Source organism: Bidens hawaiensis, unplaced genomic scaffold, assembly GCF_021521415.1.
Source record: "Bidens hawaiensis isolate Kalapana, Puna unplaced genomic scaffold, B.hawaiensis_p1.1 tig00048083_1, whole genome shotgun sequence".
Classification (NCBI taxonomy): domain Eukaryota; kingdom Viridiplantae; phylum Streptophyta; class Magnoliopsida; order Asterales; family Asteraceae; genus Bidens; species Bidens hawaiensis.
Genome location: NW_027498592.1, coordinates 59,431 through 75,465, shown reverse-complemented (window position 1 = coordinate 75,465; position 16,035 = coordinate 59,431).

The following is a 16,035-nucleotide window of genomic DNA, read 5'->3' as shown; positions in this document are numbered from 1 at the left end:
AAGTGAGTAATCTCGTACCTAATCCCTTTTTATTTTTAATGTTTTGGGATGTTCATGTGTTCATACAAACTTAGAGTCTTAAACTTGTTTATGAACTTTAGTCGCGCAGTATCCCATGTGTTGAGGACGTAGACTTGGCTGTTTATTTGTATGTGTGGATCATTAACCGTTTTGTCGGTCTATTCCGCAGTTCTCATGGTACCATTAGATGAACACGGGAGAACAATCGTTTATGATTTTCTCTTTTGTTTACACTTGCACAGTCTTTCTTGTTTGTGAGCTCAATTGTGAGCACTGGCAGTCTATGAATCTTAGAGTTGGTCCCGATCAGATTACACCCTTGTTGAAAACCAGACATACACATGTTGCGCGCAGATTTATTGTTATCTACGTATTGTATTAAACTTGATTTCTCACCAACACGCAAGTGTTTGACGTTTTATTTTAACACATGTTCAGGTTTGCAGTAGCTGTTTTGGAGTTTGTGGACACGTAGGAAGTTTTCTTTATTTTGGACCTAGATTAAAATGTATCAAGACAAGTTATTGTTGTTCGAATATTTTGCCTTATAATATTGATTTATGTTGCTTTATGTTATCTTCTGTCTACTTTGCGTGTGCGCGAATGAATGTATTTATTAAATATTGACACCCAATAGTGTCACGAGTAATGAAACAATATGTGGCGCCCCGATGTATAATCCGCCTTTGGTCGGGGTGTTACAGATTGGTATCAGAGCTACGTGACTTTAGGATAGGTGGTTAGACGTAACGGCCTAGATTACCTAAGAGTCCCTTCTCGCGCATGAGAGAAATCTCATGTTTGCGCGCTTATTGTTAATTACTCGTTGTTTATAAATATGCTCGCGCTTGCGCAGTATATGATTTTATGATTTATTTCGTGATATTTCGATTTTTGCTGAATTTCGATTTTTATTGATTTTACTTACATATTCGTTTGTTGGATTTGGAAATCCGAAAAGTCATGGTGATACATGAATAGGTGATTTTCAATTTCCATTTACGATTATGTTCTGAGATGGGAGACTTGAAAAGTCATGGTGATACATGAATTGTCAACCTCCAATACTCATTTTCTTGTATATTTTATATTGAAGATTGAAAAGTCATGGTGATACATGAATCGTCAATCTCCAATACTCGTTTACTCGTCATTTTAAATTGAGAATTCGGAAAGTCATGGTGATACATGAATTGTCGATTCTCGATTCGAATTTGTTACCTTTATTAAGTCTGCATTTAGGGTCATTTATTTTACTTTAACTTTTGACAGTAACTGACTCCGCAAAACCAAGCTTTTCGAGGTTATACTTTGCGCTAAAACCAAGATATTAACTAAAATTAAAACTTTTATAGAATGCCTCCGCTATCTCGCCGTCATCAGAGGAGAGAAGCCTCGCGCAGGCGTAGACAGCAACGTTCCCAGGAAATGGCCGCCGCAATAGCCCAAGCTTTGAGCCAAAACAATGCTAACACCTCTGGTTACAACATTAAGTCCTTTAATGCGGGTAACCCTCCAAAGTTCACAGGTCTTGAAGGAGCCACCGTGATGCTCCAGTGGCTTGAGAAAATAGAAAACACTTTCCTCCACACCCAATGCCCCTCAGACAGACGAACCCTATATGCTTCCAGTGTCCTGGAATCCAGAGCGCTTACATGGTGGAATGGAGTAGCTCATGCGCGTGGCGCAGAGGCTGCTACCAGCATGCTCTGGGAGGAATTTAAGGATCTCTTGACGCGAGAATTCTGCCCTCCCAACGAAGTTAAGCGCCTGGAGGAAGAATTTTGGAATCTTAAGCAATACAGCGGTGAAGCGCGCGAGTACGCGATGCGTTTCCATGAACTAAGCCTGCTTGTCCCTCACCTTGTTACCCCTTCCCGCCGAGCCATCGAGAAATTCCTTGGGGTCTCCCCATGGAAATTCAAGATTCTGTATGGGCCAGAAACCCAGCAACCCTCTCTGACGCCATCGAGTTGGCCGCTGTGCTCAGCGACAACCATGTCAGAGCAGGAACCCTGTTCCTGCGGGGAGCTGAGAAGACCAAACCCACCAAGACTGTCCCAGAACCAACAGAAACCAAACCTGAACCCTCAAACCGTAACAACCCGAAGCGTAGGCGCAGACAAGTTTATGCGCTTACCAGCCCGCCCATTGTCCAGCAACCCGCCTACCAACCTCCAGTTTACGCGCCTAACCCACTGTCGACTTACCCAACTCCTCCTGTAGTCCATAACTATGCCTTAACCAATCCGGCACTCCCTGCCCCGCCAACTAAGAAACCTTACACAGGACACCACCCCTTTTGCCCAACCTGTAGATTTCACCACCCAACCCAAACCCCGTGTCGACTTTCTCACCGATGTGGCCGCGCTGGTCACATGGCGGAAAACTGTAGAGTTCTTCCCGCCAATCCAATTACGCCAACACCACCAGTCTACCCGCAGAACCCACAACCAACCTACCAAAACCCACGACCCAGATCGTGCTTTAACTGCGGTGATCCCAGTCATTTCCGGAACGCGTGCCCGAGACTACAAGTTCAGATTACGCAAGCGAATCCGGTGAACCAGATTTCGAACCAAGTGACGCGTGGCCGAGCTTTTAACATAACCGCGCACCAAGCGCAAGCGAATAATGACGTAGTTAATGGTACATTTTTGCTTAACGGATTTTATGCTTCTGTACTTTTTGATACTGGCGCCGATAGAAGTTTTATTTCTCGCGCGTTTGAGCAGAAGCTTGCGCGACCGCGCAACGATTTAAAAGAAAATTTTTCAGTTGAATTGGCTAATGGCGAAACTGTTTTAATTAACTCAGTGATTAAAGATTGCACGCTTAACCTTAACGAAAACGATTTTCTAATCGACCTCATCCCCATGCCTCTTGGAAGCTTTGATGTTATTATTGGTATGGACTGGCTCTCGAATAATCGCGCCGAAGTTATTTGCGCCAAGAAGATGATTCGCATACCTCGAGAAAATGGTGATCTTCATATCTACGGCGAAAAACCCTCCAGTGGTCTTAAACTTATGTCTTGCGCCGAAGCCCGACGGCTCATGCGGAAAAGGTGTATTGCATTCTTAGCCCATGTGGTTAAACCCGATGAAGGAAAGAAGAAGCTTCGCGATATCCCTGTTGTGCGTGATTTCCCTGAAGTTTTTCCTGATGATCTTCCTGGTATCCCTCCCGCTCGTGAAGTCGAGTTTCGTATTGATCTTGTCCCTGGTGCTTCTCCCGTAGCCAAATCTCCTTATCGTCTTGCACCCGCTGAGATGCAAGAATTGGCAAGCCAACTTCAAGAGTTGACAGCTAAAGGATTCATTCGCCCTAGCTCTTCGCCCTGGGGTGCTCCGGTGTTGTTCGTTAAAAAGAAAGATGGTTCGTTTCGCATGTGTATTGATTACCGCGAGTTGAACAAACTCACCATTAAGAACCGGTATCCCTTACCGCGTATTGACGACCTCTTTGATCAACTCCAAGGTGCCTCTTGTTTCTCCAAGATCGATCTCCGCTCTGGCTATCACCAGTTGCGCATCCGCGATGAAGATGTTCCGAAGACTGCTTTTCGAACTCGTTATGGCCATTTTGAATTCTTGGTCATGTCCTTCGGTTTAACCAACGCACCCGCCGTTTTCATGGATCTAATGAATCGGGTGTGTAGGCCTTTCTTGGATAAATTCGTGATTGTGTTTATCGATGACGTTCTGATTTATTCTAAGACCAAGGCCGAGCATGAGCAACATCTTCGGTTGGTATTGCAAAAGCTTCGAACCGAGCAGCTCTTTGCCAAGCTCTCCAAGTGTGAATTCTGGTCTGATGAAGTACAGTTTCTTGGCCATGTTGTTAACAAGATGGGTATTCATGTCGACCCATCCAAAATTGAAGCAATCAAGAACTGGATTACGCCATCCACTCCTACCGAAATCCGTTCCTTTCTGGGCTTAGCTGGTTATTACCGGCGCTTCATTTCGAACTTCTCGAAGATCGCTTTGCCTTTAACAGCTCTAACGCACAAAGGTAAACCGTATATTTGGGGCTCGAAGCAAGAAGAAGCCTTTCTGACGCTCAAGCGTTTGTTGTGTGAAGCTCCTGTCCTTGCGCTACCCGAGGGTAATGAAGATTTTGTCGTGTATTGCGATGCATCCAACCAAGGTCTCGGTTGTGTTCTTATGAAACGAGGCAAGGTTATCGCTTACGCATCAAGGCAACTCAAGGTTCATGAAAAGAATTATACAACTCACGACCTCGAACTAGGCGCAGTTGTTTTTGCCTTGAAGATCTGGAGACACTACCTTTATGGTACTAAGTGTATCCTCTACACTGACCATAAAAGCCTTCAGCATATCTTTGATCAAAAGGAACTCAACATGAGGCAACGCCGATGGAACGAACTCATCAGCGATTACGATTGTGAGATCCGGTATCATCCTGGTAAGGCTAATGTGGTAGCCGATGCGCTCAGCCGAAAACCCTGCCAGCTTAACTGTATCTTGCCGCGCACAGCAGCTTCACTTCGCGCCGATCCAAAGCAACCTTGAATCGCGCATTCGTGACGCGCAGCGCGCATCCATCAGTAATGGTAACCTTCGCGCCGAGTTAGCGTGTGGCGCGGAAGCGCACTTTGTCCCTAATCTAAGTGGAATTCTCTGTTATCTTAATCGCATCTGGATTCCCTTTGATGAGAATCTTCGCGCCGATATCCTGAGTGAAGTGCACAAATCTCGGTATTCCGTTCATCCTGGCGCTGATAAGATGTACAAGGATTTGCGTATTACTTATTGGTGGCCCGGTATGAAGAAGGATATTGCTGTGTTCGTAGCTAGATGCCTGACTTGTTCTAAGGTAAAAGCTGAACACCAACGCCCATCTGGTTTGCTCGAACAACCAGAAATTCCTACGTGGAAATGGGAAGGTATAGCAATGGACTTTATTACCAAGTTACCTTTGACAGCAAGCAAACATGATAGCATTTGGGTAATAGTGGATCGTTTGACTAAGTCTGCTCACTTTCTGCCCATTCGTGAAAACTACCGTGTTGAGCAACTCGCGCAGCTTTATGTCAAAGAGATTGTCTGCCGTCATAGTACTCCTTTGAGCATCATATCCGATCGCGATGGCCGTTTTATATCTCGCTTTTGGAAATCTCTCCAATCTGCGCTAGGAACTCGCTTGGACATGATTACGGCATATCATCCTCAGACTGACGGTCAGTCTGAGCGAACTATTCAAACTCTTGAGGATATGCTCCGATCTTGTGTTCTTGATTTTGGAGGTAATTGGGATTCGCACCTGCCTTTGATCGAGTTCTCTTATAATAACAGCTATCATTCCAGTATTGGTATGGCCCCATTTGAAGCACTTTACGGTCGTAAGTGCCGCTCCCCGATTTGTTGGAGCGAAGTGGGTGAAACTCAAATCACAGGACCCGAACTTGTTCAAGAGACAACCGATAAAATCGCCAAGATCCGTGATCATCTGCTGACTGCCAGAAGCCGACAGAAGAGTTACGCAGATTGCAGGCGAAAGCCTCTCGAATTTCAAGTTGGTGATCTTGTTCTCCTCAAAGTGTCGCCTTGGAAAGGTGTTGTCCGCTTTGGGAAGAAAGGTAAGCTTGCTCCTCGATATGTTGGACCATTTAAGATTCTCGCGCGTGTGGGAAAAGTTGCCTACAGACTTGACCTGCCGCCCGCGCTCAGTAATGTGCATCCAACGTTCCATGTATCCAATCTCAAGAAGTGTTTAGCTGACGAGAACCTTCACATTCCACTTGATGAAGTTCAAGTTGATGAATCTATGCATTTCGTTGAGAAGCCTGTTGAGATTATGGATCGCGAGGTTAAGCAAACCAAGCGCAGTCGCATCCCTATCGTGAAAGTTCGCTGGGAGTCCAAGCGCGGAGCCGAGTTTACATGGGAAAGGGAAGATCAAATGAAGATCAAGTACCCGCACCTGTTCTCTGCGCAACCTACTTCGAGATAAATTTCGGGACGAAATTTCTTAAAGTAGGGGAGACTGTGACATCTGCCCCGATCCGACCCGACCCAGGTACCCGTTTCCCTTATCCGATCGCTTTCTTTTATGATTTAATATTTATTTATACTTATATTTTACTTTTAGTAATAATAATATATTTTCCTTCCCGCCCCTTTCTCTTTCTCTTGTCGCCGTCCCGCCCTCCTGTTTAACCCCTTCTCTTATTTTTGTGTCCTTTGTTTCTTCCCGCCTAAGGTTGTCTGCGCAGCTCCACGCGCCAGACTCCTTACAAGGAAGCCTGCGCGAAGACCAGTTGTTCCTGCGATACGCGAGGCGAACTGTTCTCGCAGCGCGCTAAGAATTTTAGTTCTTCTCGCAGCGCGCTAAGAACGGTAGTTCTTCCCGCGACGCGCTAAGAATTGTAGTTCTTCTCGCAGCGCGCTAAGAACGGAAGTTCTTCCCGCGGCGCGCTAAGAATGGTAATTCTTCCCGCGGCGCGCTAAGGATAATAGTTCTTCCCGCGGCGCGCTAAGGTTTGTCAGCCTTCGCCCTCGCGCGTGCGCTCGAGCCTTCTCGCGCTAAACCCTTTGAGTTTTCTTCTGTTTAATCTAGCCGTTTGCTTTTGTGTTGTCTTATCTTCTGTGCTGTTGACTTAACCTGTCTTATGTCTGAAAAGCCACTTTTGGCGCAGCATGCGCACCAACCCCATTGGTTGACAGAAAAAGTGACTGACATTATCTTTTGAGATCTGCTTTTCCATGCTTGACCAGTACCTTTATCTGACCCGCCCATGCCTGTTTACTGTTACCTGTCAGCTTTTCCTTGTCCCCTGCAGCTGCCATATCTTTTGATATCTTTTGCTTTTGGAATCTTTTGCTTTTTGAGATTTTTTCCCCTTTTCTAGGGATTGTGTTCCCTAGGGTTTCTCTATAAATAATAATCTTATTTTCTTTCTAACACATCACACACAAACACTTAATTTAACCTCCTCCTTGCTCTCTCTGCCGCCTCCCTCTCTGCCACCGTCTTCCTCCCTGTTCTGCCCTGCTTTTCCGGTAATATATATTATATATAATAATTTACTTATTAATTATGCTAACTTATAATCAAGACTTAAAACCGATCATTAAAACAATAATCTTATTTATAGGTTAACTTGTGCTTGTTTAAAGTTGGTTCTTGCTTTATCTTACACCGCATCGTTTATCAAGTGAGTAATCTCGTACCTAATCCCTTTTTATTTTTAATGTTTTGGGATGTTCATGTGTTCATACAAACTTAGAGTCTTAAACTTGTTTATGAACTTTAGTCGCGCAGTATCCCATGTGTTGAGGACGTAGACTTGGCTGTTTATTTGTATGTGTGGATCATTAACCGTTTTGTCGGTCTATTCCGCAGTTCTCATGGTACCATTAGATGAACACGGGAGAACAATCGTTTATGATTTTCTCTTTTGTTTACACTTGCACAGTCTTTCTTGTTTGTGAGCTCAATTGTGAGCACTGGCAGTCTATGAATCTTAGAGTTGGTCCCGATCAGATTACACCCTTGTTGAAAACCAGACATACACATGTTGCGCGCAGATTTATTGTTATCTACGTATTGTATTAAACTTGATTTCTCACCAACACGCAAGTGTTTGACGTTTTATTTTAACACATGTTCAGGTTTGCAGTAGCTGTTTTGGAGTTTGTGGACACGTAGGAAGTTTTCTTTATTTTGGACCTAGATTAAAATGTATCAAGACAAGTTATTGTTGTTCGAATATTTTGCCTTATAATATTGATTTATGTTGCTTTATGTTATCTTCTGTCTACTTTGCGTGTGCGCGAATGAATGTATTTATTAAATATTGACACCCAATAGTGTCACGAGTAATGAAACAATATGTGGCGCCCCGATGTATAATCCGCCTTTGGTCGGGGTGTTACACAAGGTCTCGCCTTGGAAAGGAATTATCCGTTTCAGAAAGAAGGGAAAGTTGAGTACGAGGTACATTGGACCGTTTAAGATTATAGATCGTGTAGGTGAAGCAGCTTACAAGCTAGAATTACCCGAAGAGTTAGAAGAAATTCACTCGACCTTCCATGTTTCTCATCTGAGAAAATGTCTGGCTGATGACACGTCGCACGTGCCGTTAATGGACATTGAGGTTGATGAACAGTTGAACTACGTTAATGGAGAAGCAGCTTCGTCGTAAAGTTATCCCATTGGTGAAAGTGATATGGAAGCATCGCAAGGGATCAGACGCTACATGGGAAGCTGATGATGACATGCGCAAGTTTTATCTGAATTTGTTTATGTAATAGTTAGATTTTGGGGACGAAACCTCTTTAAGGAGGGAAGACTTGTAACATCTCGTTTTCTAGTTCGGTTAATAAAATGAAAATATGAGTTATTATGAGTCGGGCTAGTATTGGGTTAAAGGGATATGGGTTATGGATCTGGGTTATGGAGGAAAGAGGGAAAGACCATGGGCTTAAGCCCATGATCCATAATTATATAAGCCTTAATTACCCATTTAATCATTCATTTCACACATATTCCATACACCACCAAAAAACGCACTTAAGCTCTCTCTAATTTCTCTCTTTTCTCTAGCTGAACCAAGATAGAAAAACCGATCCCGATCCAAGGTAATGATAGTATGATATTGTATGAACTCAAACCCATTAGATCTAATCACAAAACAACGAGCTGACACCGTTAAACCGTTAAAGTCATGAGATACGGGTGGAATCGGAACCGAACCTAAGATGAGCTTAGGGGTCACCCTAGCTCAGATCTGGATCGAACGGGACGAAAAACAGTGAAAACGGTGGAAAATGAGTGAGATCTCGTTTTTCCGGCGAACTCACGGTTTTCCGGCGACGGTGGCGCCGGATAACGGCGTACGAGGTTAATGATATGTCAGAGAATGTTTCTGACATTCTCTGACCTAACGCTAATTCGTTAACGGGAAGTTAACGAACTAGGGGTGATTCGTCAAGTGATTCATTAAGGGAAGCTTAACGAACTAGCCTTAGTTCGTGTCCAAGTTCGCTATGGAAGAGATAACGAATTAGAAGGTCCAATTCGCTACATGGACTGATTCGTTATATGAACTGGTTCGTTATATGGACTGATTCGTCATAGGACCAATTCGTTATAAGGACCAGTTCGTTAGAGGGTCCAATTCGTTACAAGGACCAGTTCATTATGACAAGCCAATTTGTTAAAGAACTGAGCAACGAACTGAAAGTTAAAAATAATGATAGAATAGTCCCTGGACTTAGAAAAAGAATGATTTAATTATAAAATATCCCTTGAACCTTATTAATTTAACAATAAAATATTATCATGAAATCATTATGGAAAATGTGAGACAATTAATGAAAATAAAATTTTTCATTTACTTAACCCCAGCTTGGGGCTCTGCCCCTTGTACCCCGCTAGGGGCTGCCGTCACTAGAACCCCGCTACCAGGGGCGCTGCCCCCGGACCCCCGTTCGTTAAGGGTAATATTTAAACTAGAAACGCAATATGGATACGCGTAATTGTTATACAGTTAGTCGTGCACAGATCAAGAAAGGAATAACCATAAACGGTGAACGTAACTGCATTCAGGTGAGTTTCTAGCCCCACTCCCTTGTTATGTTTTCGGGGCTATGTGCATACTCGATGTGACAGTTAATACACTTACTTTAAGTGGTAGTGTATGCTTGGTATGATTTATGTATGATGATTGCTTGACGGGGCGTGAACGATCTTCGGATATTGCATGTACCGTCAGGTGGTAGTTAAAGAGATGATTGATATATATATATATATATGTATATATATTTATATATATGATGTATGTATGTATGTTATGTTGATAGTACTTGAACGATCTTCGGATATTGCACGTATTATTAAGGAATGTATGTAAAGACAAGAATGTTACAGTTGCACGAAACAAAGGGACCAGGCCCTAAAAATATCTGTGATGTTGGGAACCAGACCCTAATAATATATGTGAGGATAGGGACCAGACCCTAACAATATTTGTGAGGATAGTGACCAGACCCTAATAATATCTGTGAGGATATGGACCAGACCCTAATAATATCTGTGATGTTGGGGACCAGACGCTTATAATATCTTTGAGGTTATATGGTGGAAGGCTCTTTAAGTAGTATGGATAGTTATGCATGTAAAGTAAAGTATGAATGACGTACACACCTTCGGGTCTGTGTGCAAGTATGTGAACAGATTGTATGTTGTATGATTAAATAGAACTCATTCAGCGTAGCTGACTTTTAGTATGCACGCATGTGAGTATAATGAGGCAGCTTGGTTGAGGGGCAGCACATGGCATTGAATTGAAGATACCAGCATCTCAAGGAAATGTTATGTTATTTAAAAGACAATGTTTTATGTTTAAATGATTTGAATGCTCGTTAAGACAAGAATTGATGGTTATGTAATATGATGGTTTGAAATTATTATTATTCCGCGAAGTTTTAATTAACTCTGATATTTAAAATTGTGTTTATGAGTAAATCTAACGTTCAAAGTGAGGCACTGGTAACGGGGCTTTACAGTAGAAAATAGTGGTAGTTGATAATTTATTTAAGTTTATTATTCTTAAATAATAAGTAAAATAAAAATAAAAATATACGTTTATTAATGAAGAAGAAACGTAGAGTTTAAGAAAAAGGAAACAAGTTAAACTAGAGATTTATCTTGTAAAAGATAAGAAAAGTAAATAAGTTAAAAGAAAGAGTTTTAACTTGAAAAAAGAAAAGAAAGAAATAATATTTTAAACTAAAGGTTTAAAATAAAGAAAAGATGTTTTGAACTAAAGGTTCATAAAAAAATTAAATCGAGGTAAAGATTTTACAAAAGTGACTAGAGTTCTTAAGCCGGATTGTATATCCGTCTAATAAAAGGTTATACTCATACTATAGGTGTGAGATAACAAAGAAGAGGGAAAGACCCTTGGACAGTGTATTGAAGCTGATACAAAAGAAAATGTTATACTCGTGCTATAGGTGCGAGATAGCAACGGGAAAGACCCTCGGACGGCGTATTGAAGCCGATCCAAATCAAAAAGCTGAATACGCCCCAACTTTACAAACTTGTTTTAAAACGAGTCAAACGTGTTAAATGAAAAGTTTTACATGAGACTAAGTGTCTCTAAAACATTTATAAACAAGGGTATAAACAATGGCCACATGCTATCGTGTACGTTTGTCTGGATCCTTACATATGTGGTGGGCACATCAAACCTGGTCACAATTACGCTGCCTGCAGGGAGTATGACCTTGTGTATACGAATAGGTACTCAACTAGTCGAACGCTGCGTTGTTTGCTGGGGTATTAAGTGTAGAGACTCGAGTTTATGAATTGTGTTGTATCAGCTTTGTTATTCCTAAGCCACGATGGGCCGAGACCTACGTAGTCTCGATGGGTAATAAAGTAAAAGAAAATATTTTTCGCGTCAACGTGTTCACCAGCTTATCACTGACGTATTTTTAAACATTTTAGGAAATTAAAGTATCAAGAATTGGAGCCATTCATGAAGTGGATGTTCGCAAGCTAGAGATGGTTCATTGTTTTAAATTATTAGAACAAAGAAATTTAACAAAGATTTATAAATACAAAAGAAATTATATTTTATAAATAATGGTTTCAAAAGTATATAAATATTTTATAATAAATAATAAAAAGTCTTCCGATAAAATAAACTCCGATATATTTACAAAACCGGTACCAACTGTCGGTCACACACCTAGGCCGTAAGTCGGGGTGTGACATAAACGTTGTTTGATAATAAATAAACTGATTAGATATTGTCGCTTTATAATTTCATGATAGTACCTTGATAGCTGTGGGCAATCAGCTCACGCCCCAGCATTTCCGCCGTAGTTGGGTGTGACAGATTGGTATCAGAGCTGAAGGTTTAATATAGGTCGTTAGTGGTGCCTTAGTAACATGCTTATGAGCCCAATACGTGCTTATTTCTTTACCTGATGTGTTCTGTTTAATTGTTTACAGCTTACGTAATTACTTGCTAGATTAAGTACTTATTTAACTGGTTAATTAATTTTTTATTTTTGTTGTCACGCACACACAACTCCGAAGCTATGCTTCACCTTCAAAATATTTTTTTAACTTGGAGACTATGTCTCACTCTTAAAATGTTTTTATTTAATATTAGTTAATTGTTTATCATTATTGGAAAATTCTTTGATAATTTCCTAGCTTTGCTGTTGCTCTTTTTCACTTAAAACTAGAGAGTGTGACAAGATTCCCCGCCGTAGTGGAAATTATCATACGACCGACACTTTAAGCGTTTAACGTAATCAGCTAAACGGTTACACCCTTTATTGTGTTTCATTGTTTTAAAATGTCTAGTTAGGTGTAAAACCCATGGGACGCCATGGACACGCCAACTGTACATTTGCACAATTTGTTAAATTTGCAATATTTTGTTGGAACATTATCCATCCGTGGTGATACACAAGATGTTTCAACTACTTATGCTTGAGTTCATTTATTCGTTATTTAGTTTGGTCGGTTAAATCACCATGTATCGCTCACGGGCCGACAAACTCAGTTGATTCGTTAATGCGCTAATTGAGTTGGGTCATTCAAATTGCCATGTAATGCTAATGGGAGGCCAACTCACACTTTTGTTTTGGTTTTGGTATGCTAATAAGTTGGGGAAACAAAATGCCATGGAAAGCTCATGAGAAACCTAGCACATCGAGGAACATTCTTTATTTGTTTATTTATTTGATTTACAAGGCGATTTATGATTTGATTTAATTATTTAATTATTTTATTATTCAATTATGCAATTAATCAATTCCTTACTTGCTAAATCATTTTTTAATCAAGATCTATTGATTCGATCTATTCATACACTCAAAACATTTTTATTCTCCTGATCGAATACAAATTCTTCATTTATCAAGTCTCGGTCATCACGAGCCAATCAAAACAATTTACACTCTATTATTGAATTGGTTTTCACATATTCCTCTTATCAGGTTATCATATTATTGCACAATTTAATAATCAAATGGTCTTCTTATACTCATGGTATCATATACATAAACCATTAAACATATCTCAATCAACTTCAAATTTTAATTTGTGAAAACATATCAAACTTTGATAAAAATCATTCACTCATCAAATTAACTCACTGATTTTCAGTCTATATTCTAACCTATCCTTAAGTTATGAATAAGCATCAACATAACATATTTAAGTTTCGTTTTACACAATAACTTATATGAAATCTACATAACTATTTAATCTTCTCATTAATCACATCTTTATTAATCATAGAATGTTTTCTCAACATCAAACAACATCAATCATTTATTTTCTATAACCGCCTCATGACCACATATTTAGCCAATGAGATAGCTCCTGCGATCTCTAGAATATAAACTCAATTTCCAAAACATAAATTCAATAAACTAAATCTTGTACATTAAACTAATTGTTGGTAATTTTGACTCATTTACCCCTACTCATTCACTTAACAACAACAATAACAAACGCAAGCCTAAATATCAACTATATGCTGTTAATCAAATTAACAATCAATCTCAATAAAATCGAAGCGCCTCATACAAGAACCTTTATGTCAAAATTCACTCGTTATGCTTCACTAGCCACTATCACTATCCAAATCAATCCTCATATCGTTTTGTACCCAAGGTAATCGGTCGGTTATCTTGTTAATACTTGACACGTACCACAAGACATTCCGCAACGGTCTATGTCGTCAAATTCTAAAACCCATGCTATGACATTTGCTCAAATTTTATGCCTTCTTTCCTGTAATTGCTACAACTATGGAAATCCTAATCACCTACGCTATGTGTGTTCTTGGTCCAATCATGTTCATCAAGCTCAAAATTTCCAAACTTATCCTATTAAACCCTACTTTGCAACCTAATCAATATATTTCAATTCAATCAACTTCAATTATCCAAAATTTTGTAGATCTACTTAATCAAGTTATTTTAAATCAAATCAATCATAACTAAGTTTATCAAAGAAGATGTTTTTGTAATTTTTATCTAAACATATTTTTTCTTTCTTAATCATACATTATAACAAATCTTTGTTCGATTTTTGGATTTAAACAATTTAAATTCTAATAATATATTAATTTCAAGTGATTATGCCCATACAATAAAACCTATCTTTTCAAAAGACAAATTCCTATAATATTGTACTCCTAGTTTATTTCCTGACCTCATTCATCCCAATTCGTTTCACTCTCAACCCTAAGGAATCCTTTCCTTTTCGAACTTCTAAGAATTATAAATTTTACCAAAAGACGTTTTAGAAACTTTAATATTTTATTTAGTCAACTCAAAAGTTCAATTTATTTTTAGTAGTATTTTACACAACTACCATCTTCTACTTATAACCAAAACGTGTTAGATTCTTGTTTATCACAAAAAAAAAGATCATGTCTTTGAAATGTTTTGTAACCCACATGATGGGATGAGTTATGTGGATCATCCGACGATCTAAGTAATTATGGAGGCCTACATAATTATCGAAGTCCTCGCATGGAAATTATAATGCGTGCAATTGTGTGTCATAATATAGGATCGAAGGTAGTTGGGGGTAACGGTACAAATGTAGAGATTATAAGAACATGGTGGATACGCCGCTGGTACATCGTATATATAGTTGTTCTTATCGGATTTTTATTTGAGCGTTGTTTCGACTATTCAAAGTTCCGTGTTATGATTAATTTTAGAATATTTTTTATAAAAAAAATTCTTTCCTCAAATTTAATGTTGTTGTTATAGTATTATTTATTTTCGGGACGAAATCAAGTAGAGGAGACTGTAACAACTCGGGTTTTTCATTTACATATTTCCTAACCCGTTTCGTTTTTCGGGTAAATTTTAATCAACAACTCATCACTTTTATTGAGCTAATATTATTTTTATTATTATCTTTATTATATTTATTATAACTTTGGTATACGTTCAATTTACACCATAGACTAAACTTTTACCCAATTGTATTTCCCTCTCCATACGTCAGGGACTTACTTACAAACTTGCCCGAAGTTATTATATCGCATCTTCACCCAGGCCCATTAACCCAAACCAGAACCCGAAAACCCGTTATGAACCCAACCCGCGGCCCATTTCATATTATTGTAGCTTAATCATCACGTTTTAGTTGGAATTTATCTTTTCGGATCGTTTATACTCGTATTATAACTAACACTGTCAATTTAATTGGGAAACAAGATCAAAATATATTCGTATTAACATACAAAACGAACTCGTCATTATAAATACACCTATATACCATATAGAATCGATGATATCACAATTAAATCTATCTACACCATCTTGGAGACCCGGCTATCTAAAACCCTAACCCAATTTCATCCAACGATGTCGTTCCGTACCTTAACGAACTTAAGAACGAGCCGTGAAGATGGTTTGGCCGTTCTCAGTCATTACGCAATCAAATCTGGAAATTCTTATATGCATATAATATTATGTTTGTGAGATCTGTCTAATTGAGCCACTAGCTTGTATGGCTGGTGCGGCTGGGTTTGTGTCTGTGTGCCGGTCAGGGGCGCAGGTTTGAGCCCCCCTGACCCAGTTTTGTTATTTTTTGTATTTAATATATTTAAGATAAATGTTAATTTCTATAATTAATATTAATAATAAACAAATGTTATTTTACATAACTGACATTTCTAAGCTAACGTTTTCTCGTCGTTGAACATATATTTTTTTACTATATGTATACGTAATGTATTTTATACACACATATATATATATATATAATATTTATGTATTTATTTGACAAAGATATAACAAATATAATTTTAACTAAATATGTTAAATGTATGATTACAATGTATTTATTATATATTATTATTAAAAAAAAATACATGGTTACAATTAAATTTCATGAAGGATTCAAGATAAATATTTATTATATATTATTATATGTATTATTATATATTATAACTACTTATTTAAATATTTATATATTTGTATTTTATTT